Genomic DNA, 26,842 nt, shown 5'->3' on the forward strand with positions numbered 1-26,842 from the left:
AGCAGCCCACTGAGCTAAAGCCTTTGGGCATGAGCTTGGGGGAGCTAACACAAGTCGTCAGGTCTCAGGTAAGGACAGTTACCCGATTCTAGTAAGTATATCTCACACCAGTCACCAATGTCACACCACCACCATGAACATGCTTGCTTTTAATTTTACAAAAAAAAATGCTCTCTGCCAGCATGGCATTGAGAAAAGATAAATGAAAGGGGTGCAGTCAGAATAGTAATAATGTTGAATCATAAACATTTATGATGATCAGGATAAATAAGTTGATCATGCAGGGACAAACTTCTGTCAGCCAAAATAATAACAATTAAATATTTTATTCATTTTGCGAAACAGTCACATGACATCATAAACGAAGTCTCAATTTCAAAGTGCATGAAAATCCAACAGTACACAGTGCATGCCTTGAATTGTAGTACAGTATAAACGTGTAAAAATAGGATGCTGTTTATTAGCAAATGTTTGCAAAGTCTGGAGCAATTTACTGTGGCATACAGTAGAGTCCCTTTTGATGAGTTTAGTCATTGTCTAACAGCTAATATACACTATATATACAAAAGTATGTGGACAACCCTTCAAATTAGTGAATTCGGCTATTTCAGCCACACCCATTGCTGACAGGTGTATAAAATTGAGCACACAGCCATGCAATCTCCATAGACAAACATTGGCAGTAGAATGGCCTTACGGCCTTAAGGATGCCACCTTTCCAACAAGTCAGTTTGTCAAATTTCTGCCTTGCTAGAGCTGCCCTAATCAACTGTAAGTGCTGTTATTGTGAAGTGGAAACGTCTAGGAGCAACGACGGCTCAGCCGCGAAGTGGTAGGCCACACAAGCTCACAGAATGGGTCCGCTGAGTGCTGAAGCGCATAAAAATTGTCTGTCCTCGGGAGCAACAGTCAATACTGAGTTCCAAATTGCCTCTGGAAGCAACGTCAGCACAATAACTGTTCATCGGGAGCTTCATGAAATGGGTTTCCATGCCGAACAGCCGCATACAAGCCTAATGGCACAATGCCAAGCATCGGCTGGAGTGGTGTAAAGCTCACCGCCATTGGACTCTGGAGGAGTGGAAACGCGTTCTCTGGAGTGATGAATAATGCTTCACCATCTGGAATTTCGACTGACAAATCTTTGTTTGGCGGATGCCAGGAGAACAGAACCTGCCCCAATGCATAGTGCCAACTGTACAGTTTGGTGGAGGAGGAATAATGGTCTGGGACTGTTTTTCATGGTTCGGGCTAGGCCACTTAGTTCCAGTGAAGGGAAATCTTAATGCTATAGCATACAATGACATTCTAGACGATTCTGTGCTTCCAACTTTGTGGCAACAGTTTGGGGAAGGCCATTTCCTTTTTCAATATGACAATGCCCCCGTGCACAAAGCGAGGTCCATACATAAATGGTTTGTCAAGTTCGGTGTGGAAGAACTTGACTGGCCTGCACAGGGCCCTGACCTCAACCCCATTGAACACCTTTGGGATGAATTAGAACACCGACTGCGAGCCAGGCCTAATCGCCCAACATCAGTGCCCGATCTCACTAATGCTCGTGGCTGAATGGAAGCAAGTCCCCGCAGCAATGTTCCAACAGCTAGTGGAAAGCCTTCACAGAAGAGTGGAGGCTGTTATAGCAGTAAAGGGGGGACCATCTCCATATTAATGCCCATGATTTTGGAATGAGATGTTCGACGAGCAGGTGTCCACATACTTTTGGTCAAGTAGTGTACATTTTGTGTCCAATACGTGCTGAGGCATACAACTTTTTTTTTTTACACTCAGGGCAAATGTTTATATTTGCTTTACACTTAGGGCCAAATTTCATTAAGACCTGACAAGATTCCACCGAAAATAGCCTGCTGCTAGCTAACCCAGCCAAATCCCAATCAGGTCTGCTCCACCACATAGTCTCCTCAAGTCTCGCATGCGGTCACATCAGGTTCTGTTGTCCAGGTTAGTGAGGGCGTCCATTCTGGGTTTACCCACAGTGGGGCTGTGTTTCCTCTGGGATGGGATGGGATGGCGGGGAGCACCTGGACTCTCCTCCGAGGGTCTCCATTTAGCATGGGCAGGAAGGAGCACAGGAGGACATGGAGGTCACTGGCGGTGGGATACCCCCTTGTCCTCGACCCAGAGTGTTGAGAGGCAGGGACTTCTTCACCCCTTTAGAGACTTGGTCTGGTGGCAAGGAGACTGCAGCGGGAAAATCTTGTTACGTGTTTGGTGATGTTTTGGCAATCATTTCTACAAAAAGGCCAAGAATATGTTTCTCTGCATCCTCAATTCGCTTTCTATTGAGGAAGCACCACCACCTCTCAACATCCTTCCTGTGCACTGAATGTGACTGCCACTCTGGAGTGGAACTCTACAGCCACTGCCTGAAGACTTGACCCAAAGCGTCACAAAATCTAAGTGTAACCTGTAGTTAGGCTGGTTATACTGAAATTGTAGTCGAACATGCTTTATAGATTGCGATGCTGACAGTGATACTAAGGCATGACAATACATCCCCAAGAATAGGACCAGTTTACTTTACAGAATATAAAATCAAAAGCACAGAAAGGAACCGGATTCATGTATGCATTTAGAGCTCTGAAGTTTTCAAGGCTACATAGTAATTAAAAAAAGTACTTACACATGTGGGTACAGTGGTCACGGATGGGGGCCAAGCAGTTCCGTGTTAGGGCAGTGTCCCTCATTTTTAACCTGTCCAGAGGTAGCAGGTGATGAAGAGGAAAAAGTACATGATGTTATTAGCATGCACTTGGATTTGTACGTTGTTGTAATGTAAAGCATATGGCCATTTCCCTGTAAAGGGACCCATGAGCACCAACGTGATATTCATAGGAGCACATCACATTTGGTGTCAAATGAAAGCTAAGCGTCTATATATATATATATATATATATATATATTATTTTATTTTATTAAGGTACATAATAACAATTTTCCATCCTAAAATTAGGAATAAGCAAAGGCTTTGATTTCTGGGCAAACGGATGGAAAAGGGGTCTACTAGAAAAATTAGAAATGCATCAAAACACAATGTTGAAGTTAAGACCCTTGCCAACTAATTTATATTTAATTTTGCAGAAATTACTTGCCTTCTATAAGTGAAATATTGCCTATTGTCTTGTTATTCTGTTACAAAAACTCCACATACAGTATCTTTAAGATATTCTCTAATTTCTCTCCCTCGTGAGGAGGGAGGATAATGAAAGTTCACAGAAGTAACAAGTAAAGGTAGACCTAACAATTAGTTTGTTTTTACTGATAACAAGTTTGCTTATGATTTATTTACTTGGCCTTGTCTCAGGGTAGTAAGTTAGTGGTCTGTTGATATCCCTTTAGTGGTGTGGGGGCTGTGCTTTGGCAAAGTGGGTGGGGTTACTGTATATCCTGCCTGGTTGGCCATGTCCGGGGGTAACTTGGTAAGGGGCCATGTCTTTCTGCAGACATATTTTAATCTTAATTCAGACTAGATATATACAGGGCCTTCGGAAAGTATTCAGACCCCTTGACTTTTTCCACATTTTATTAGCTTACAGCCTTATTCTAAAATTGATGAAATAATTTCCCCCCCCCCTCATCAATCTACAAACAATACCCCATATTGACAAAGCAAAAACAAGGTTTTTATAAATTTTAAAACTGAAATATCACATTTATCATAAGTATTCACACCTGTATTTGGGAAATGTCTCACATTCTTCTCTGCAGATCCTCTCAAGCTCTGTCAGGTTGGATGGGGAGTGTTGCTGCACAGCTATTTTCAGGTCTCTCCAGAGATGTTAGATTGGGTTTAAGTCCGGACTCTGGCTGGGCCACTCAAGGACATTCAGAGAATTGTCCTGAAGCCAGTCCTGCGTTGTCTTGGCTGTGTGCTTAGGGTTGTTGTCCTGTTGGAAGGTGAACCTTCGCCCCAGTCTGAGGTCCTGAGAGCTCTGGAGCAAGTTTTCTATGCTCCGTTCATCTTTGCCTCGATCCTGACTAGTCTCCCAGTCCCTGCGGCTGAAAAACATCTCCACAGCATGATTCTGCCACCACCATGCTTCACCGTAGGGATGGTGCCAGGTTTCCTCCAGGCCAGACAAGATTTGTAATTTTACCCCCTTTTTCTCCCCAATTTCGTGATATCCAATTGGTAGTTTTGGAGAGGCGAAGGTCGAGTCATGCGTCCTCCGAAACATGACCCGCCAAGCCGCGCTGCTTCTTAACACCTGCTCGCTTAACCAGGAAGCCAGCCGCACAAATGTGTCGTAGGAAACACTGTTCGACTGATGACTTAGGTCAGCTTGCAGGTGCCCGGCCCGCCACAAGGAGTCGCTAGAGCGCAATGAGCCATAGAAAGCCCCCCGGCCAAACCCTCCCCTAACCCGGACGAAACTGGGCCAATTGTGCGCCGCCCTATGGGACTCCCGGTCACGGCCGGCTGTGACGCAGCCTGGGATCAAACTCCAGGCTGTAGCGACACCTCAACACTGCGATGCAGTGCCTTAGAGCGCTGCACCACTCGGGAGGCCTCAATTCAGACTAGATATTTAAGAGTTTTTGAAAAACTTGGTCACATAAACTGAGGGAGATTCTACTGCCATTCTGTTACGAAACTTTACATCTGCACTGTTCCTCAGTATTGTACAATTTTCTGTGGACATTTTTTTAAGTAACTCATGTGCATGTGCATAGAGTTGTATGTTTGTTTGACTTTGAAATCAATGGTTTTTTTTGGCATATATTTTAAACTGAAAAATCGGAGTCTCGTGTCATTCTTTTACCATGAAATTGCCCATATGTTATGTTCCCTTGTTGAGAAGAATCATCTAAACTAAACTGCATAGAAGTTCACACGTTTTCTCTTGCAGCACTCCTTTGCAAAATAATGTTGGTGTGGCCTACTGCTTTGAATTGAAGCGGACTCAAGGTGTGAATTGTGAAGTCAAGTGTAGCTATATACAGTATATTATCTTAGCAGGATGTGGCTTTATCGCTACCTGGTGCTTAGCTCTGTTGAAAGGACTGTTAGATGACTCGCTTGATACCTCATGTGAATGCCCCACAAGTTTATATGTTTAAAATATAAAATGACTCAACTCATCCTACTTTGTGTTGTGAACGACTCAACTCCTCCTACCTTGTTCATACTTCTGTATGTATGGGGCTTGGTGAGGGCAGAGGACTTCCGAAGGACCAGAAGTGTCATGGTACAGTTTGTCTAACAGCCTTTCTGTAGGGGGTGAAATCCAGGATTTGTGGGACAAAATGGACTGATTGGACGCGGTCTTCCAGGCATGACTGACCGACGATTGTCCTTTCGGCCTACTGTCAAACAAGTCATGCTCGCTCTTGCTTTTCTGAGAGCGGTGGACAAAGTGGTTGACCATCGGCCCCGTGGCTTGACTCTGATGCACAGCACTCTAGGAGCTTACCAACAAAGATGTGCCCAGAGTGATGGCGGAAGACTTTGCATCCATATGGGAGGCAGTCCCTTGCAGTCCTTCGCTGTCTGGATTTCGAATGGATTGAGTTTCTGCCCCGTTTCCACCGAAGGTCATTTTCTGACATTGGGGCCTTCGTCTCTCGGCTCCTTGGCCGAGGAGGAGTCCGCCAGGCAGTCAAACATGGTGATGTTATCCACCTCGGAGGTCTCCTCCCTCAGGTGTCCGTCGCTGCCCATCTCTCTGTGGCCGGTGGCGTGGTGTTCTTTCTTCCTCTTGCAGGAGAAGATCATGTTGAGCATGTCGAACTTGCCCTCCTTCTTCTGGGATTGGTCACTCCACTGGAAAGGCAGCTGTCTGGCTGAGTCGGATCTGTGGAGAATCAATCAATGAGACCATGAAGTCTTATTCACAACTCAGTGGTTTAAGACGGATGGCAAGCAATTTATTTTTCCCCAATTACTTTTGGCTTTACTAATCGACAAATAATCGACATTACTGCATGGCCATTTCCACTTTAAATGAATAGAAACTACACATACACACACACATGAACCTGCACACTCACACACACAAAATGCAGTGTTAACCAACCTGTTGTCAGCTGAGAGGAGCTTGATGCTGGCAGTGTGGCCACAGTACATTGCATATGTGAGACCTGTTCTCGTTGATATCGCTGGGCCCAGGCTCCACCCTTAGCTGCAGTAAGGCCTGGACACAGTCCTCCTTCCCCGCTGCTGCCGCCCAATGAAGAGGGGTCCTGGAGGAGGAACAGATCTTCTTATATACATTGGATCATCTTACCATGATTAGTGCAGTTATTCATGATAAGTCAATGCATTTGCATTCTGGTATTCTAAATGAATAACACTTATACACCTTTCAAACCAAGACGTTTTTCCAACAACTTCAGCGTCCCGCCAACTTTTTGCTGACTTTTCTTAATATGAAAGGCATTGCCGGCGACAAAACCTCTACTTTTATTTCCGCCAACCGACCTAGTCATGATTGCGGTACATTTCTGCCTACGGTTTGGTATGAAATGTATAATACTGAAAGATTATTGGAATCTGCGCAAGTGGCCATGAATTAAAGGACGATTCCACCAACTCCATGGGCCTTTTCCACAAATACATTTGAAGCAATAGCAATGTGCATGGGAGATACACTGAGTGTACAAAACATTAGGAACACCTTCCTAACATTAAGTTGCACCCATTTTGCCCTCAGACCAGCCACAATTCGTAATGGCATGGACTCTACAATTAGTGTGTTGAAAGTGTTCCACAGGGATGCTGGCCCATGTTGGCTCCAATGCTTCCCACAGTTGTGTCAAGTTGTCTGGATGTCCTTTGGGTGGTGGACCATTCTTGATACACATGGGAAACTGTTGAGTGTGAAAAACCCAGCAGCGTTGCAGTTCTTGACATACTCAAACCGGTACGCCTGGCACCTACTACCATACCCCGTTCAAAGTCACTTAAATATTTTGTCTTGCCCATTCACCCTCAGAATGGCACACATACACAATGCATATCTCAAGGCTTAAAAATCCTTCTTTACCCCCAGTCTATGTCATGGATAGAGCAGGTGTTCCTAATGTTTAAAAAAAATCCAAGATGGCGTAGCAGTGCGGTCGTGTTCTTTGTTGTGTGTCCGTGTAAATAGCCTGTTTTTTGTATTTTTTTGTATTTTTCGTACATATTTCCCTATCACACTTTTCATCCTTCTACTAAATATACTTTCCTGCAACCCGCCTCACTCAATGTGGAATGGATTCTATTATTTACTCACCTTTATCTAGAATCTCTCGTTGAAACTAGCTAGCCAGCTAACTAGCTACTTGCTATTAGCCACCGTTAGCGGTTTTCACCCAGAAGATCGGATTTTCTGCCAGAATAACTGAATCACTGGACCATAACACCAGATCGCAACTAGCTAGCCGCAACCGAATGGACATTGCTGTAGGCTAATCACCACTGCCCCCGAAGCAAGCACCAGTTAGCCTTGAGCCAGGCCCATATCCAGGCTATCTACCTCTTTGTCTACTGGACGGGAGTAGCCAGCTAACTAGCTACTTGCTATTAGCCACCGTTAGCGGTTTTTCACCATTGTCCGTGGCCTGCACTACCTACCAGCCAGCTCTAGCCTGGACTATTATCGGCCAGTCTGCACTGTCTGCACAGCGCGTTATCGACCCAGAACATAATGGATTTTCTGCCGGAATCACTAAATCACTGGACCTTTAACACCTGATCATCGCAACTAGCTAGCTGCAACCAAATGGATGTTGTTGTTGGCTAATCAGCCTTGAGCTAGTCTCAAGTCCGGCACATCTCCTGGCTATCTACCGATCTGTCAACCTGACGGTACCTCCTAGAGTCGACACGGAGCCCCGCTGATCCATCACGACTGGTCTGCCGACGTAATCGTCTGTGATTTCAACAGGCTTCCCGTTGCAACGACCATGAAGATCCATCTGCTAGCCCCGGCCCGCTAGCACACGCAAAAAACAGCCGTGCTTCCTGCTCGCTGTGCTTTAGCACCAATTCGAACTGCTCTCTGACTCACAAATTGCTGTTCACTGGACCTTATGATCACTCGGCTGCACAGCTGATGTCTGCTGGACTGTTCCTTTACACGGTACCCTGTCCTGTTTATCTGTTTAGCCTCAGCCCAAACTTTCATCGCCATTACCAGTTGTTGTCTTAGCTCTCTCTAATAACACCTGTGATTGCTTTATGCCTCTCTCTCATGTCAATATGCCTTGCCTATTGCTGTTCCAGTTAGTTCTTAGTGTACAATTTCAATATAGAACCCCAAGTCATTCTCAAACTGCCTCAAATAGCTCCTTTGTTCCACCCTCCAGTGATGCTACCTCTTTCATTGTTACCCAACGCTTAGGTTTACCTCCACTGTACTCATATCCTTCCATATCCTTGTCTGTGCATAATGCCCTGAATCTATTCTACAACGCCCGGAAATCTGCCCACTTTATTCTCTGTACCCAACGCACTAGAAGACCAGTTCTTAAAGCCTTTAGCCGGATCCTTATTCTATTCCTCCTCTGTTCCTCTGGTGATGTAGAGGCTAACCCAGGCCCTGCAGCCCCCAGTATCACTCCTACTACCCAGGAGTTATAATTTGTTGACTTCTGTAACCGTAAAAGCCTTGGTTTTCTGCACGTTAACATCAGAAGCCTCCTTCCTAAATTTGAGTTATTCACTGCGTTAGCACACTCTGCCAACCCTGATGTTCTAACAGTGTCTGAATCCTGGCTTAGGAAGGACACCAAAAATTCAGAAATGTCCATCCCCAACTACAACATCTTCCATCTAGATAGAACTGCCAAAGGTGGTGGAGTTGCAATCTACTGTAGAGATAGCCTGCAGAGCTCTATCATACTATCCAGGTCTGTGCCCAAACAGTTTGAGCTCCTACTTCTAAAAATCCACCTCTCCAGAAATAAGTCTCTCAATGTTGCCACTTGCTACAGACCCCCCTCAGCCCCCAGCTGTGCCCTGGACACCATATGTGAATTGATTGCCCCCCATCTATCCTCAGAGTTCGTACTGCTTGGTGACTTAAATTGGGATATGCTTAACACCCCGGCCATCCTACAATCCAAACTAGATGCCCTCAATCTCACACAAATTATCAAGGAACCTACCAGGTACAACCCTAAATCCGTAAACATGGGCACCCTCATAGATATCATCCTGACTAACTTACCCTCTAAATACACCTCCGCTGTCTTCAACCAGGATCTCAGCAATCACTGCCTTATTGCCTGCGTCCGTAACGGGTCCGCGGTCAAACACTCCCTAAAATACTTTATTTAGCGTGCAGGCCTTCCTAATTGACTTGTCCCAGGTATCCTGGATGGATATCGATCTCATTCCGTCAGTAGAGGATGCCTGGTTGTTCTTTAAAAGTGCTTTCCTCTCAATCTTAAATAAGCATGCCCCATTCAAAAAATTCAGAACTAAGAACAGATATAGCCCCTGGTTCACCCCGGACTTGACTGCCCTTGACCAGCACAAAAACATCCTCTGGCGTACTGCATTAGCATTCAATAGCCCCCGCAATATTCAACTTTTCAGGGAAGTTAGGAACCAATATACACAAGCAGTTAGGAAAGCAAAGGCTAGCTTTTTCAAAGAGAAATTTGCATCCTGTAGCACTAACTCCAAAACGTTTTGGGACACTGTAAAGTCCATGGAGAATAAGAGCACCTCCTCCCAGCTGCCCACTGCACTGAGGCTAGGAAACACTATCACCACTGATACATCTACAATAATCGAGAATTTCAACAAGCATTTTGCTATGGCTGGCCATGCTTTCCACCTGGCTACCACTACCCCGGCCACCAGCTCTGCACCCTCCGCTGCAACTTGCCCATGCCCGCCCCGCCCCCCCTCCTGCTTCTCCTTCACACAAATTCAGACAGCTGATGGTCTGAAAGAGCTGCAAAATCTGGACCCCTACAAATCATCTGGGCTAGACAATCTGGACCCTTTCTTTCTAAAAATAGCAGCCGAAATTGTCGCAACCCCTATTACTAGCTTATACAACCTCTCTTTCGTAACGTCTGAGATCCCCAGAGATTGGAAAGCTGCCGCGGTCATCCCCCTCTTCAAAGGGGGTGACACTCTAGATACAAACTGTTACAGACCTATATCCATCCTGCCCTGCCTTTCGAAAGTTTTTGAAAGCCAAGTTAACAAACAGATCACCGACCATATCGAATCCCACCGTACGTTTTCCGCTATGCAATGCGGTTTCCGAGCTGGTCATGCGTGCACCTCAGCCACGCTCAAGGTCCTAAACGATATTATAACCGCGATCGATAATAGACAGTACTGTGCAGCCGTCTTCATCGACCTGGCCAAGGCTTTCGACTCTTTCAACCACCGCATTCTTATTGGCAGACTAAATAGCCTTGGTTTCTCAAATGACTGCCTCGCCTTGTTCACTAACTACTTCTCAGATAGAGTTCAATGTGTCAAATCGGAGGGCCTGTTGTCTGGACCTATGGCAGTCTCTATGTGGGTGCCACAGGGTTCAATTCTTGGGCCGACTCTTTTCTCCGTGTATATCGATGATGTCGCTCTTGCTGCTGGTGACTCTCAGATCCACCTCTACGCAGACGACACCATTTTGTATACATCAGGCCCTTCATTGGACACTGTGTTAACAAACCTCCAAACGAGCTTCAAATGCCATACAACACTCCTTCCGTAGCCTCCAACTGCTCTTAAACACTAGTAAAACTAAATGCATGCTCTTCAATCGAACGCTGCTGGCACCCGCCCACCAGACTAGAATCACTACTCTCGACGGGTCTGACCTAGAGTATGTGGACAACTACAAATACCTAGGTGTCTGGTTAGACTGTAAACTCTCCTTCCAGACTAACATTAAGCATCTCCAATCCAAAGTTAAATCTAGAATCGGCTTCCTATTTCGCAACAAAGCCTCCTTCACTCATGCTGCCAAACATGCCCTCGTAAAACTGACTATCCTACCGATCCTTGACTTCGGCGATGTCATTTACAAAATAACCTCCAACACTCTACTCAGCAAATTCGATGTAGTCTATCACAGTGCCATCCGTTTTGTCACCAAAGCCCCATATACTACCCACCACTGTGACCTGTACGCACTTGTTGGCTGGTCCTCACTACATATTCGTTGCCAGACCCACTGGCTCCAGGCCATCTATAAATCACTGCTAGGCAAATCTCCGCCATATCTTAGCTCATTGGTCACCATAGCAACACCCACCCGTAGTATGCGCTCCAGCAGGTACAGTGGGGAGAACAAGTATTTGATACACTGCCAATTTTGCAGGTTTTCCTACTTACAAAGCATGTAGAGGTCTGTAATTTGTATCATAGGTACACGTCAACTATGACAGACAAATTGAGGGGAAAAAAACCAGAAAATCACATTGTAGGATTTTTTATGAATTTATTTGCAAATTATGGTGGAAAATAAGTATTTGGTCACCTACAAACAAGCAAGATTTCTGGCTCTCACAGACCTGTAACTTCTTCTTTAAAAAGCTTCTCTGTCCTCCACTCGTTACCTGTATTAATGGCACCTGTTTGAACTTGTTATCAGTATAAAAGACACCTGTCCACAACCTCAAACAGTCACACTCCAAACTCCACTATGGCCAAGACCAAAGAGCTGTCAAAGGACACCAGAAACAAAATTGTAGACCTGCACCAGGCTGGGAAGACTGAATCTGCAATAGGTAAGCAGCTTGGTTTGAAGAAATCAACTGTGGGAGGAATTATTAGGAAATGGAAGACATACAAGACCACTGATAATCTCCCTCGATCTGGGGCTCCACGCAAGATCTCACCCCGTGGGGTCAAAATGAACCCAGAACCACACAAGGGACCTAGTGAATGACCTGCAGAGAGCTGGGACCAAAGTAACAAAGCCTACCATCAGTAACACACTACGCCGCCAGGGACTCAAATCCTGCAGTGCCAGACGTGTCCCCCTGCTTAAGCCAGTACATGTCCAGGCCCGTCTGAAGTTTGCTAGAGTGCATTTGGATGATCCAGAAGAGGATTGGGAGAATGTCATATGGTCAGATGAAACCAAAATATAACCTTTTGGTAAAAACTCAACTTGTCATGTTTGGAGGACAAAGAATGATGAGTTGCATCCAAAGAACACCATACCTACTGTGAAGCATGGGGGTGGAAACATCATGCTTTGGGGCTGTTTTTCTGCAAAGGGACCAGGACGACTGATCCGTGTAAAGGAAAGAATGAATGGGGCCATGTATCGTGAGATTTTGAGTGAAAACCTCCTTCCATCAGCAAGGGCATTGAATATGAAATGTGGCTGGGTCTTTCAGCATGACAATGATCCCAAACACACCGCCCGGGCAACGAAGGAGTGGCTTCGTAAGAAGCATTTCAAGGTCCTGGAGTGGCCTAGCCAGTCTCCAGATCTCAATCCCATACAAAATCTTTGGAGGGAGTTGAAAGTCTGTGTTGCCCAGCGAAAGCCCCAAAACATCATTGCTCTAGAGGAGATCTGCATGGAGGAATGGGCCAAAATACCAGCAACAGTGTGTGAAAACCTTGTGAAGACTTACAGAAAACGTTTGACCTGTGTCATTGCCAACAAAGGGTATATAACAAAGTATTGAGAAACTTTTGTTATTGACCAAATACTTATTTTCCACCATAATTTGCAAATAAATTCATTAAAAATCCTACAATGTGATTTTCTGGAAATGTTTTCCTCATTTTGTCTTTCATAGTTGACGTGTACCTATGATGAAAATTACAGGCCTCTCTGATCTTTTTAAGTGGGAGAACTTGCACAATTGGTGGCTGACTAAATACTTTTTTTCCCCACTGTAAGTATTTGATCACCTATCAACCAGTAAGAATTCCGGCTCTCACAGACCTGTTAGTTTTTCTTTAAGAAGCCTTCCTGTACTCCACTCATTACCTGTATTAACTGCAACTGTTTGAACTCGTTACCTGTAAAAAAGACACCTGTCCACACACTCAATCAAACAGACTCCAACCTCTCCACAATGGCCAAGACCAGAGAGCTGTGTAAGGACATCAGGGATAAAATTGTAGACCTGCACAAGGCTGGGATGGGCTACAGGACAATAGGCAAGCAGCTTGGTGAGAAGGCAACAACTGTTGGCGCAATTATTAGAAAATGGAAGAAGTTCAAGATGACGGTCAATCACCCTTTGTCTGGGGCTCCATGCAAGATCTCACCTCGTGGGGCATCAATGATTTTTTTTTATTATTTTTTTTATTTCACCTTTATTTAACCAGGTAAGCCAGTTGAGAACAAGTTCTCATTTACAACTGCGACCTGGCCAAGATAAAGCAAAGCAGTGCGATAAAAACAACAACACAGAGTCACATATGGGGTAAAAAAAACATAAAGTCAAAAAAATATGGCATCAATGATCATGAGGAAGGTGAGGGTTCAGCCCAGAACTACACGGCAGGACCTGGTCAATGACCTGAAGAGAGCTGGGACCACAGTCTCAAAGAAAACCATTAGTAACACACTACGCCGTCATGGATTAAAATCCTGCAGCGCACGCAAGGTCCCCCTGCTCAAGCCAGCGCATGTCCAGGCCCGTCTGAAGTTTGCCAATGACCATCTGGATGATCCAGAGGAGGAATAGGAGAAGGTCATGTGGTCTGATGAGACAAAAATAGAGCTTTTTGGTCTAAACTCCACTCGCCGTGTTTGGAGGAAGAAGAAGGATGAGTACAACCCCAAGAACACCATCCCAACCGTGAAGCATGGAGGTGGAAACATCATTCTTTGGGGATGCTTTTCTGCAAAGGGGACAGGACGACTGTACCGTATTGAGGGGAGGATGGATGGGGCCATGTATCGCGAGATCTTGGCCAACAACCTCCTTCCCTCAGTAAGAGCATTGAAGATGGGTCGTGGCTGGTCTTCCAGCATGACAACGACCCGAAACACACAGCCAGAGCAACTAAGGAGTGGCTCCGTAAGAAGCATCTCAAGGTCCTGGAGTGGCCTAGCCAGTCTCCAGACCTGAACCCAATAGAAAATCTTTGGAGGGAGCTGAAAGCCCGTATTGCCCAGCGACAGCCCCGAAACCTGAAGGATCTGGAGAAGGTCTGTATGGAGGAGTGGGACAAAATCCCTGCTGCAGTGTGTACAAACCTGTTCAAGACCTACAGGAAACGTATGATCTCTGTAATTGCAAACACAGGTTTCTGTACCAAATATTAAGTGCTGCTTTTCTGATGTATCAAATACTTATGTCATGCAATAAAATGCAAATTAATTACTTAAAAATCATACAATGTGATTTTCTGGATTTTTATTTTAGATTCCGTCTCTCACAGTTGAAGTGTACCTATGATAAAAATTACAGACCTCTACATGCTTTGTAAGTAGGAAAACCTGCAAAATCGGCAGTGTATCAAATACTTGTTCTCCCCACTGTATATCTCACTGGTCATCCCCAAAGCCAACACTTCCTTTGGCCGCCATTCCTTCCAGTTCTCTGCTTCCAATGACTGGAATTATCTGCAAAAATCTCTGAAGCTGGAGACTCTTATCTCCCTCACTAACTTTAAGCATCAGTTGTCAGAGCACCTTACCGATCACTGCACCTGTACACATCCCTTCTGAAATTAGCCCACTCAACTACCTCATCCCCATATTGTTATTTATTTTGCTCATTTGCACCCCAGTATCTCTATTTGCACATCATATTTTGCACATCTATCATTCCAGTGTTAATACTAATTGTAATTATTTTGCACTATGGCCTATTTATTGCCTTACCTCCATAACTTGCTACATTTGCACACACTGTATATACACTGCTCGAAAAAATTAAGGGAACACTAAAATAACACATCCTAGATCTGAATGAATGCAATAATCTTATTAAATACTTTTTTCTTTACATAGTTGAATGTGCTGACAACAAAATCACACAAAAATTATCAATGGAAATCAAATGTATCAACCCATGGAGGTCTGGATTTGGAGTCACCCTCAAAATTAAAGTGGAAAACCACACTACAGGCTGATCCAACTTTGATGTAATGTCCTTAAAACAAGTCAAAATGAGGCTCAGTAGTGTGTGTGGCCTCCACGTGCCTGTATGACCTCTGTACAATGCCTGGGCATGCTCCTGATGAGGTGGCGGATGGTCTCCTGAGGGATCTCCTCCCAGACCTGGACTAAAGCATCCGCCAACTCCTGGACAGTCTGTGGTGCAACGTGGCGTTGGTGAATGGAGCGAGACATGATGTCCCAGATGTGCTCAATTGGATTCAGGTCTGGGGAACGGGCGGGCCAGTCCATAGCATCAATATCTTCCTCTTGCAGGAACTGCTGACACACTCCAGCCACATGAGGTCTAGCATTGTCTTGCATTAGGAGGAACCCAGGGCCAACCGCACCAGCATATGGTCTCACAAGGGGTCTGAGGATCTCATCTCGGTACCTAATGGCAGTCAGGCTACCTCTGGCGAGCACATGGAGGGCTGTGCGGCCCCCCAAAGAAATGCCACCCCACACCATGACTGACCCACCGCCAAACCGGTCATGCTGGAGGATGTTGCAGGCAGAAGAACGTTCTCCACGGCGTCTCCAGACTCTGTCACGTCTGTCACGTGCTCAGTGTGAACCTGCTTTCATCTGTGAAGAGCACAGGGCGCCAGTGGCGAATTTGCCAATCTTGGTGTTCTCTGGCAAATGCCAAACGTCCTGCACGGTGTTGGGCTGTAAGCACAACCCCCACCTGTGGACGTCGGGCCCTCATACCACCCTCATGGAGTCTGTTTCTGACCGTTTGAGCAGACACATGCACATTTGTGGCCTGCTGGAGGTCATTTTGCAGGGCTCTGGCAGTGCTCCTCCTGCTCCTCCTTGCACAAAGGCGGAGGTAGCAGTCCTGCTGCTGGGTTGTTGCCCTCCTACGGCCTCCTCCACGTCTCCTGATGTACTGGCCTGTCTCCTAGTAGCACCTCCATGCTCTGGACACTACGCTGACAGACACAGCAAACCTTCTTGCCACAGCTCGCATTGATGTGCCATCCTGGATGAGCTGCACTACCTGAGCCACTTGTGTGGGTTGTAGACTCCGTCTCATGCTACCACTAGAGTGAAAGCACCGCCAGCATTCAAAAGTGACCAAAACATCAGCCAGGAAGCATAGGAACTGAGAAGTGGTCTGTGGTCACCACCTGCAAAACCAGTCCTTTATTGGGGGTGTCTTGCTAATTGCCTATAATTTCCACCTGTTGTCTATTCCATTTGCACAACAGCATGTGACATTTATTGTCAATCAGTGTTGCTTCCTAAGTGGACAGTTTGATTTCACAGAAGTGTGATTGACTTGGAGTTACATTGTGTTGTTTAAGTGTTCCCTTTATTTTTTTGAGCAGTGTATATTTTCTTTGGTATTTTTGACTATATGTTTTGTTTTACCCCAAATGTAACTCTGTGTTGTTATTTTTATCACACTGCTTTGCTTTGTCGAAATCTGACTTCTCTTCCTTCTATATTCAGTTTCTGGAAACAATAGTGGCGGGACCAAGCCCTGTCATGTAAAAAATAATAATAATTCTGACCCCCTAATTGATTCCTAAGCATGTCAATTGATACTTTTCTGAGCCACAATCAATCCTCAAACATATACAGTTCCCACACATTCACACCCATTCCCAGGTCCATGTCCTGGCTCTGTTCCAGGCCTCTCCCTTCTGTACCACTTAGTCCCAACGCCTGTCATGCTGTGATTAACCATGTTTAACGTGCAGTCTGAAAATATTTAACTATGTTTAACCCTGGCTCTGTTCCAGGCCTCTTCCTTCTGCACCACCTAGTCTCAATGCCTGTCGCATGTCATGTTGTGATTAACTATGTTTAACTCACAGTCTGAAAATATTTAACTATGCTTAACACATAGTTTAACTTATAGTTTACTGAGTCTGAAAAGATCCAACTATGTTTAACATATAAACTCAGCAAAAAAAGAAACTTTCCTTTTTCAGGACCCTGTCTTTCAAAGATAATTTGTAAAAATCCAAATAACTTCACAGATCTTAATTGTAAAGGGTTTAAACACTGTTTCCCATGCTTGTTCAATGAACCATAAACAATTAATGAACATGCAGCTGTGGAACGGTCGATAAGACACTAACAGCTTACAGACGGTAGGCAATTAAAGTCACAATTATGAAAACCTAGGACACTAAAGAGGCCTTTCTACTGACTCTGAAAAACACCAAAAGAAAGATGCCCAGGGTCCCTGCTCATCTGCGTGAACGTGCCTTAGGCATGCTGCAAGGAGGCATGAGGACTGCAGATGTGGCCAGGGCAATAAATTGCAATGTCCGTACTGTGAGACGCCTAAGACAGCGCTACAGGGAGACAGGACGGACAGCTGATTGTTTTCGCATTGGCAGACCACATGTAACAACACCTGCACAGGATCGGTACATCCGAAAATCACACCTGCGGGACAGGTACAGGATGGCAACAACAACTGCCCGAGTTACACCAGGAACGCACAATCCCTCCATCAGTGCTCAGACTGTCCGCAATAGGCTGAGAGATGCTGGACTGAGGGCTTGTAGGCCTGTTGTAAGGCAGGCAACAACGTCGCCTATGGGCATAAACCCACCGTCGCTGGACCAGACAGGACTGGCAAAAAGTGCTCTTCACTGACGAGTCGCGGTTTTGTCTCACCAGGGGTGATGGTCAGATTCACATTTATCGTCGAAGGAATGAGCATTACACCGAGGCCTGTACTCTGGAGCGAGATCAATTTGGAGGTGGAGGGTCCGTCATGGTCTGGGGCGGTGTGTCACAGCATCATCGGACTGAGCTTGTTGTCATTGCAGGCAATCTCAACGCTGTGCGTTACAGGGAAGACATCCTCTTCCCTCATGTGGTACCCTTCCTGCAGGCTCATCCTGACATGACCCTCCAGCATGACAATGCCACCAGCCATACTGCTCGTTCTGTGCATGATTTCCTGCAAGACAGGAATGTCAGTGTTCTGCCATGGCCAGCGAAGAGCCCGGATCTCAATCCCATTAAGCGCGTCTGGGACTTGTTGGATTGGAGGGTGAGTGCTAGGGCTATTCCCCCCAGAAATGTCTGGGAACTTGCAGGTGCCTTGCTGGAAGAGTGGGGTAACATCTCACAGCAAGAACTGGCAAATCTGGTGCAGTCCATGAGGAGGAGATGCACTGCAGTACTTAATACAGCTGGTGGCCACACCAGATACTGACTGTTACTTTTGTTCAGGTTCTCATTATTCAATTTCTGTTAGTCACATGTCTGTGGAACTTGTTCAGTTTATGTCTCAGTTGTTGAATCTTGTTATGTTCATACAAATATTTACACATGTTAAGTTGGCTGAAAATAAATGCAGTTGACAGTGAGAGGACGTTTCTTTTTTTGCTGAGTTTATATATACATACAGTACCAGTCAAAAGTTTGGACACACCTACTCATTCAAGGGTTTTTCTTTATTTTTACTATTTTTTACATCGTAGAATAATAGTGAAGACATCAAAACTATGAAATAACACATATGGAATCATGTTGTAACCTAAAAAGTGTTAAACAAATCAAAATATATTTTATATTTGAGATTCTTCGAATAGCCACCCTTTGCCTTGATGACAGCTTTGCACACTCTTGGCATTCTCTCAACCAGCTTCATGAGGTAGTCACCTGGAATGCATTTCAATTAACAGGTTTTCCTTCTTAAAAGTTTATTTCAGGAATTTCTTTCCTTCTTAATGCATTTGAGCCAATCAGTTGTGTTGTGACAAGGTTGGGGGGTATACAGAAGATAGCCCTATTTGGTAAAAGACCAAGTCCATATTATGGCAAGAACAGCTCAAATAAGCAAAGAGAAACGACAGTCCATCATTACTTTAAGACATAAAGGTCAGTGAATCTGGAAAATTAAGAACCATGAAGCGCTATGATGAAACTGGCTCTCATGAGGACCACCACAGGAATAGAAGACCCAGAGTTACCTCTGCTACAGAGGATAAGTTCATTAGAGTTAACTACACCTCAGAAATTTCAGCCCAAATAAATGCTTCACAGAGTTCAAGTAACAGACACATCACAACATGAACTGTTCAGAGGAGACTGCGTGAATCAGGCCTTCATGGTCGAATTGCTGCAAAGAAACCACTACTAAAAGGACACCAATAAGAAGAAGAGACTTGCTTGGGCCAAGAAACATGAGCAATGGACATTAGACCAGTGGAAATCTGTCCTTTGGTCTGATGAGTTACATTTTTTATTTTTGGTTCCAACCGCCGTGTCTTTGTGAGACGCAGAGTAGGTGAACGGATGATCTCTGCATGTTTTGTTCCCACCGTGAAGCATGGAGGAGGAGGTGTGATGGTTGGGGGTGCTTTGTTGGTGACACTGTCTGTGATTTATTTAGAATTCAAGGCACACTTAACCAGCATGGCTACCACTGCATTCTGCAGCGATACACCATCCCATCTGGTTTGGGCTTAGTGGGACTATCATTTGTTTTTCAACAGGACAATGACCCAACACACCTCCAGGCTGTGTAAGGGCTATTTTAGCAAGAAGGAGAGTGATGGAGTGCTGCATCAGATGACCTTGCCACCACAATCCCCAGACCTCAACCCAATTGAGATGATTTGGGATGAGTCGGACGACAGAGTGAAGGAAAAGCAGCCAACAAGTGCTCAGCATATGTGGGAACTCCTTCAAGACTGTTGGAAAAGCATTCCAGGTGAAGCTGGTTGAGAGAATGCCAAGAGTGTGCAAAGCTGTCATCAAGGCAAAGGGTGGCTATTTGAAGAATCTCAAATAGAAAATATATTTTCATTTGTTTAACACTTTTTTGGTTACTACATGAATCCATATGTGTTATTTCATAGTTTTAATGTTTCACTATTATTCTACAATGTAGAAAATAGTAAAAATTAAGAAAAACCTTTGAATGAGTAGGTGTGTCCAAACGTTTGTCTGGTAATGTATATATATAAATATATATATATATTTTTTTTAATCCGTTTTTAATTCAGGCTGTAACACAACAAAATGTGGAATAAATCAATGGGTATGAATACTTTTCAAATAGTCTTTCTAGGTAAATCTCTGGGAAAGCATCAAGCTCATCACCGGGTTCTTTCACCACCTTGTGAAGTTCATCATTAAAAGTGTATTTCATCTGTAGTCTGATAAACTGCATAGTTTCCTGAGTCGTAGTGGGAGGACCACACACCATATCATCGCGTGACTCCAATTTTACTTCGATATGATAGCTATTATATAAATATTTGCTAATAAAAGCATTTTTACTGCCATTTCTTGCATACTTTATTTTATGGACACAAAAAGATCGCACCACGTTGAACAAAGAAATTATCTGTCGTAATTTATAAAAATGTACCGAAACGTCCTATTTCCATCACCGCTGTCGTGATTAATTTTTTGACGGTATGACTTTACTTACTTAAAATCTGTGGATGGAAATGTGGTTACTGCTATGAATAATTGCAGTCACAGTAACAATCCGTCTAAAACCTGTTTATGTAGTGAATTGACAAAGCTGACTAAGACAACTCTGACCAAACATTAGCATATGGTGTAGGCCTACTGATCTGTCCCACCAGACACTTCCTCATTGCAGACTATTTATGGATGTCACATGTCAGAATATGTACTAGGTGGTGGCACTGTGGTATCCTACATGGGAAACAAATGACAAAAAAACAGAACTAATGCATGATCACTGCATGGCAGCTCAAATGTGTGAGTCTCGATGTTATCTACAATACATAGTTATGTAATGTACATGTACTTGCAAGCTTTTAGATACAAACGCTGTGTTTACACAGGCATCCCAATTCTGATATTTTTTTCACTTTTGATCAATCACATCAGATCTTTTCACAGCAGCTCTTTTTCACAGCTGATCTGATTGGTCAAAAACCTCAGAATTGGGCTGCCTGTGTAAACGCAGCCTTACATGATTCTTACCTGAATACCTACCTTGATGTTTAATTCCTTGCTGAAATGTGTCTGATTGATTTGCATACTAGTAACATTATTGATGTAGTGTAGAAGCTTTCAACCCATGTCTTTGGTGGTTTCATATATGGAAGGTTATTGCAAACCCTGAATGAAATCATATGGTAACTGAAATAAAATGATCAACCAAATAAATATAGAATATAATATGAAGCTGAAATGGAATAACATTATATTCATATTAGACATTGCAGTTTCCACTATATTCATTGAGCAGCAGCGGGCCACTCTCCAAAAATATGATTGAAAAAAAAATACTGGGATGGTAAAACGTTTTCAATGTGAAAAGTTAAACGACTAAAACCAGATATAAAGTCTGTAGAAAATATAATGAAGCTATATATTTATTAATAATCACCTAAATAAAAACTAGACAGTCAGGGAGAATCAAAAATTCCCAAAATGGCATGGGGCTTGTCATGCCAAATAGTGTCCCCCGACCAAAAAGTCCCCTCCACCCCCTCCAAATGAACAATGAGACAGATCTTTCACCGGATGTATAAATGTGAAGCATCCGGTTGGCGTCCAAATATGGTGGTGAGAGGAAGCCCAGTGGCTGCCAGTGGGAGAAGATGGATTTTGGCCGACATTCTACTAAATTTCTCATTGATGAAACATTTGATCTCAATACAGTTTTCTGTTTCCAACTAAGTTTTGTAGACTTGACCATTTAACAACGTTTAAAAAAAAAGCGTTGTTTAGAAGGAGTGCAATGGCGAATTGAGTTGTTGCACACGCGCACTTCACAGAGTAGTCGTTCCCTAACGGAAATATGCAAATACGTACTAGAACGCACCAATAGGCTCTCGCTAGCTCGTGCTTGGCTCTGCCCACCTCCTTGCTTGGTCTGCCCACTGTGATTCCTTTGCTTCCGTTGGAAAGGACATGCTGTGGTGTATCTTGTTAGTTATAAAACATATTTGTTTCTAGCTTCCGTTGCTAGGGCTGTTGCTAGAACTTGCACAATTATGACCGGTCTACGTAATGAACCAAAGTGTCAGTTGCTGTGATGGTTGCTTGTCGTAGATCGCCAAAGACTGGGGACGCAGACAGTTCTAGTTCACCTCATAAGCGCTCGCTCAGCCAGCAAAATTATTACCTCAGAATCGCTCTCCTAGGACGGTGACTACCTGCTGCTTCAGAATACCGAAAAGACTGGAAATAGAACACTTTCTTTACCATATATTTGTCTTTGTATAAGAAAATATTGTTACATAGGAAGAAAAAATGTCAGCTGTTTTTATATTGGCATTGCTAGCAACTGTACTTATTTACCTCAGCCTGCCTAGTCAGCTAGCTAGCCAGACAGTTTTATTTAGCTAACGTTAGCTAGCTACCTAACTGTTAATGTAGCTTTCTGTTTGTATGTAACTTGCACTTCAATGGCATACCTCGAGGAGATTTTATTTGATCTTTCCAACCAGGCGAAGTACTATGAAGGCATCACTGATCTCAACAAGAGGCGCAACATTCGTTGGGGGCAGAGAAATTCACAATTCAGGGTAACGTTAAGCAGTTAACTTCTATTACATAACTGGAAGGATTTAGCTATGTATGACCATTTTTCAACAACCATTTTCCATCTAGCTAGTTGGTCATCTACATGTTGCTAGCTATACATTTAGTTATATGTCTGTCATATTGAGGTATCTAGATATGTTAACCCTGATCAATCAAATGGACCACGTGTAAGCAATTATGGCAATTCCAATTGGCCTTAACTAGGTGTCTTCGTGAGACAGAGACATGGAGAGAGAGAAAGATAGAAAGACAGCAGTGCAAATTTACTTAGACTTGAGTATTTCAACATGTATTTGTAATATATTTGCATTTATTATCAATCAAGGTGAGACTGAACATCGACAAGGCACAGGACAAACGGAAGGAGAATCAAGAAGGGACCAAGTGCTTCGACATCTGGGCAAATGACTTGGTTTGGAAGAAGGGTGAAAGGAAGGCGAGACCTGGGAAACCTCGCTGCTCTTTCGCTCCTAGCTGGGCTCATCATATGTTAAGGTGAATATAAAAATCTCAGATAATAACTATTAGCATTTGTACACAAAATAACCTGAAGCTAGTTTTAGTTTCCTTAACACTGATATTTCTCTGTCTTCCTAGGGTTACCTCGGTGGAAGCCAACAATCTTCTCCAGTTGGACAGTCGACCACTGAAAGCCCAGATGCCTTAAACCTTTGAAGCCTATGAGTCAAAGTATGTTAAGCATTGGTTGACATTTGAGAAGGCAAGAAATGGTAGTTATGCTGAGCTTATAAAAACGTACCTCTTAAATTTACCTCTCCAAATGACTTTAGGATAATCGACTGTCCGAGCCTCCCAGGAGGTATCCCAGCCACCAGAGCCAGTGAGTTTGGATCAGTCTAATTCTCTGTGCTCTGAGTCAGAAGGGGACCCGCTTGAGGTAGGCTATACCTTTTAAAAACGGTTAAAGTACATATCTACCATTTATAACACGGCACTAATCCATAAAATTCTCACAGTAAAGTGTAACCTGTGTGTTTGCTTGTTTATGTCTGTCTTCTACCCTGTTCCCTTTAACTCTGCTCCTGTTCTCCAGGACCTAGAGGTTCTGCCCAACACCCAGATGTGGATCCACCTGATGTCCTCTATTACCAACCACCATCTAACTTTTTTCATTACATCATCTACAGCTTCTGTTATTGTGATGTTGTCATTATCTGCTAAGAAAGTTATTGCTCTATCATAATACTGGGCACATAAAGTGAGAAACGCAAATGAACTAAAAACACTAGCACTGCAAACACTCAGAACATAGAGAGCAGCAGTGCCTGGACTTTGCAGTCTCCCTCTTCAAGTCCCACTTCCGAGACTGGCTGCCTGTTGAGAACAAGCGACAAGCAGAACCTCCCACCCACAAAGCACCTACCTCCTCCCTATTCCACACACCAGAAATCAGTACTTCAGTCTGATTGCCATGTGAGTGTACAATAAAATATTTGAAAATAAATTAATGACAACTGTACCAAGAAATCTGTTTTATATATTTAAATCCTAAATATTGCCAGGTTGGTTTTCACAGCTGTTTCACAAGGTGTTCATTGTTGTAAATTGTAAGGTGTCCTTTGATATTTGTTAGATCAACATTATTAATTGTTGTATCCTGGGACCTACAATATATACATATATTCAACCACAAGGGTGTACTAATGGCCCCCATTGAATTTGTTATGTTTGAGTTACCCAGATAGCATAAACCATGGCAAAATGTGTAGAACTGCCTGAAATTAGCTTTAAAACGGTACAGTTTTCTCTCTGCCCCATGGCAAACTGTGTTGAATTGCAGGAAATTATCTTTAAAACAGCCTCTAGGGCCTCTTTTTTTTTGGTCAAAGGCCAATTATTATTGGACAAGTCCAGGTAGTCCCTATGTTTCAGTCAGTATTTTTCACTGGAGCCCAATGAACATGACACAGTTGATTGGAATTGCTCCATTTACACAAGTATAAATCAATTTGAACCTTTTATCATGCTAGAAGACCTCTAAACTAAAGGAGTTGGACTGTCCAAAATGTATTATTAACTTGCTGCTATTGTCAAAATGTATAGTTTAACTGCTTGATTGAGTAAAAAGCATGATCAAATAAGAATATCCATAAATTATTATTATTATTATTATAAAAATGATTGTCAAGTTTAATCTGTGTCTGGGAAACTGGCCTTTAAAGGCCTTGTTCAAATCCCACAGAGGGAACAGTAAGTGACCTCCTACCTGCACCGCCCAATGGAGGGCTGTCTTGTCCACCAGTGTGGGATCTGCCCCTTTCTGCAGGAGAACCTGCACATGCTGAGGGTGGTTGTGGAAAGACGCCCAATGAAGAGCAGTCATGCCCTATGGAGAACCAATGAGAATCGGTCATATTGCAAACTAGACATACAGTGCCTTGCAAAAGTATTCATCCCCCCTTGGTGTTTTTCCTATTTTGTTGCATTACAACCTGTAATTTAAATTGGTTTTTATTTGGATTTCATCTAATGGACATACACACAAAATAGTCCAAATTGGTGAAGTGAAATGAAAAAAATAAAATAACGGAAAAGTGGTGCGTGTATATGTATTCACCCCCTTTGCTATGAAGCCCCTAAATAAGATTACCTTCATAAGTCACATAATTAGTTAAATAAAGTCCACCTGTGTGCAATCTAAGTGTCACATGATCTCAGTATATACAGTTGAAGTCGGAAGTTTACATACACTTAGGTTGTTAACAAAATATATTTTTCGCAAGTAGGTTGGGACATCTACTTCGTGCATGACACAAGTAATTTTTCCAACAATTGTTTATAGACAGATTATTTCACTTATAATTCACTCTATCACAATTCCAGTGGATCAGAAGTTTACATACACTAAATTGACTGTGCCTTTAAACAGCTTGGACAATTCCAGAAAATGATGTCATGGCTTTAGAGGCTTCTGATAGGCTAATTGACATCATTTGAGTCAATTGGAGGTGTACCTATGGATGTATTTCAAGGCCTACCTTCAAACTCAGAGCCTCTGCTTGACATCATGGGAAAATCAAACAAAATCAGCCAAGACCTCAGAAAAAAAATTGTAGACCTCCACAAGTCTGGTTCATCCTTGGGAGCATTTTCCAAACGCCCGAAGGTACCACGTTAATCTGTACAAACAATAGTATGCAAGTACAAACATCATGGGACCACACAGCCGTCATACCGCTCAGGAAGGAGACGCGTTCTGTCTCCTAGAGATGAACGTACTTTGGGGCGAAAAGTGCAAATCAATCCCAGAACAACAGGAAAGGACCTTATGAAGATGCTGGAGGAAACAGGTTCAAAAGTATCTACAGTAAAACGAGTCCTATATCGACATAACCTGAAAGGCCGCTCAGCAAGGAAGAAGCCACTGCTCCAAAACTGCCATAAAAAAGCCAGACTACGATTTGCAACTGCACATGGGGACAAAGATCTTACTTTTTGGAGAAATTTCCTCTGGTCTGATGAAAAAAAATAGAACTGTTTGGCCATAATGACCATCGTTATGTTTGGAGGAAAAAGGGGGCTGCTTGCAAGCCGAAGAACACAATCCCAACCGTGAAGCATGGGGGTGGCAGCATCATGATGTGGGGGTGCTTTGCTGCAGGAGGAACTGGTGCACTTCACAAAATAGATGGCATCATGAGGAAGGAAAATGATGTGGATATATTAGTCGCAAATGGGTCTTCCAAATGGACAATGACCCCAAGCATACTTCCAAAGTTGTGGCAAAATGGCTTAAGGACAACAAAGTCAAGGTATTGGAGTGGCCATCACAAAGCCCTGACCTCAATCCTATAGAAAATGTGTGCACAGAACTGAAAAAGCGTGTGCGAGCAAGGAGGCCTACAAACCTGACTCAGTTACACCAGCTCTGTCAGGAGGAATGGGCCAAAATTTACCCAACCTGTTGTGGGAAGCTTGTGGAAGGCTTCCCAAAACGTTTGACCCAAGTTAAACAATTTAAAGAAAATGCTACCAAATACTAATTGAGTGTATGTAAACTTCTGACCCACTGGGAATGTGATGAAAGAAATAAAAGCTGAAATAAATCATTCGCTCTACAATTATTCTGACATTTCACATTCTTAAAATAAAGTGGTGATCCTAACTGACCTAAGACATGGAATTTTTAATAGGAATAAATGTCAGGAATTGTGAAAAACTGAGTTTAAATGTATTTGGCTAAAGTGTATGTAAACTTCCGACTTCAACTATATATCGATAACAGTCACAAATTACCTCATCAGTCT

General features: G+C 43.5%; 1 long non-coding RNA gene across 2 annotated transcripts; it reads left to right on the forward strand.

Annotated features, from left to right (window-relative positions):
* The first annotated feature begins 21,725 nt into the window (after positions 1–21,725).
* On the forward strand, positions 21,726–24,991 carry LOC121541097. Of its 2 annotated transcripts, XR_005995709.2 has the most exons (6): positions 21,726–22,175; positions 22,478–22,555; positions 22,900–23,069; positions 23,172–23,264; positions 23,366–23,472; positions 23,629–24,991. It is a non-coding gene; the product is annotated as an uncharacterized LOC121541097 (long non-coding RNA). The 2 variants fall into 2 exon arrangements; XR_005995708.2 differs by having other exon boundaries at positions 21,734–22,555.
* Positions 24,992–26,842: the final 1,851 nt, after the last annotated feature.

This window comes from Coregonus clupeaformis, chromosome 27, assembly GCF_020615455.1.
Source record: "Coregonus clupeaformis isolate EN_2021a chromosome 27, ASM2061545v1, whole genome shotgun sequence".
Lineage (NCBI taxonomy): Eukaryota > Metazoa > Chordata > Actinopteri > Salmoniformes > Salmonidae > Coregonus > Coregonus clupeaformis.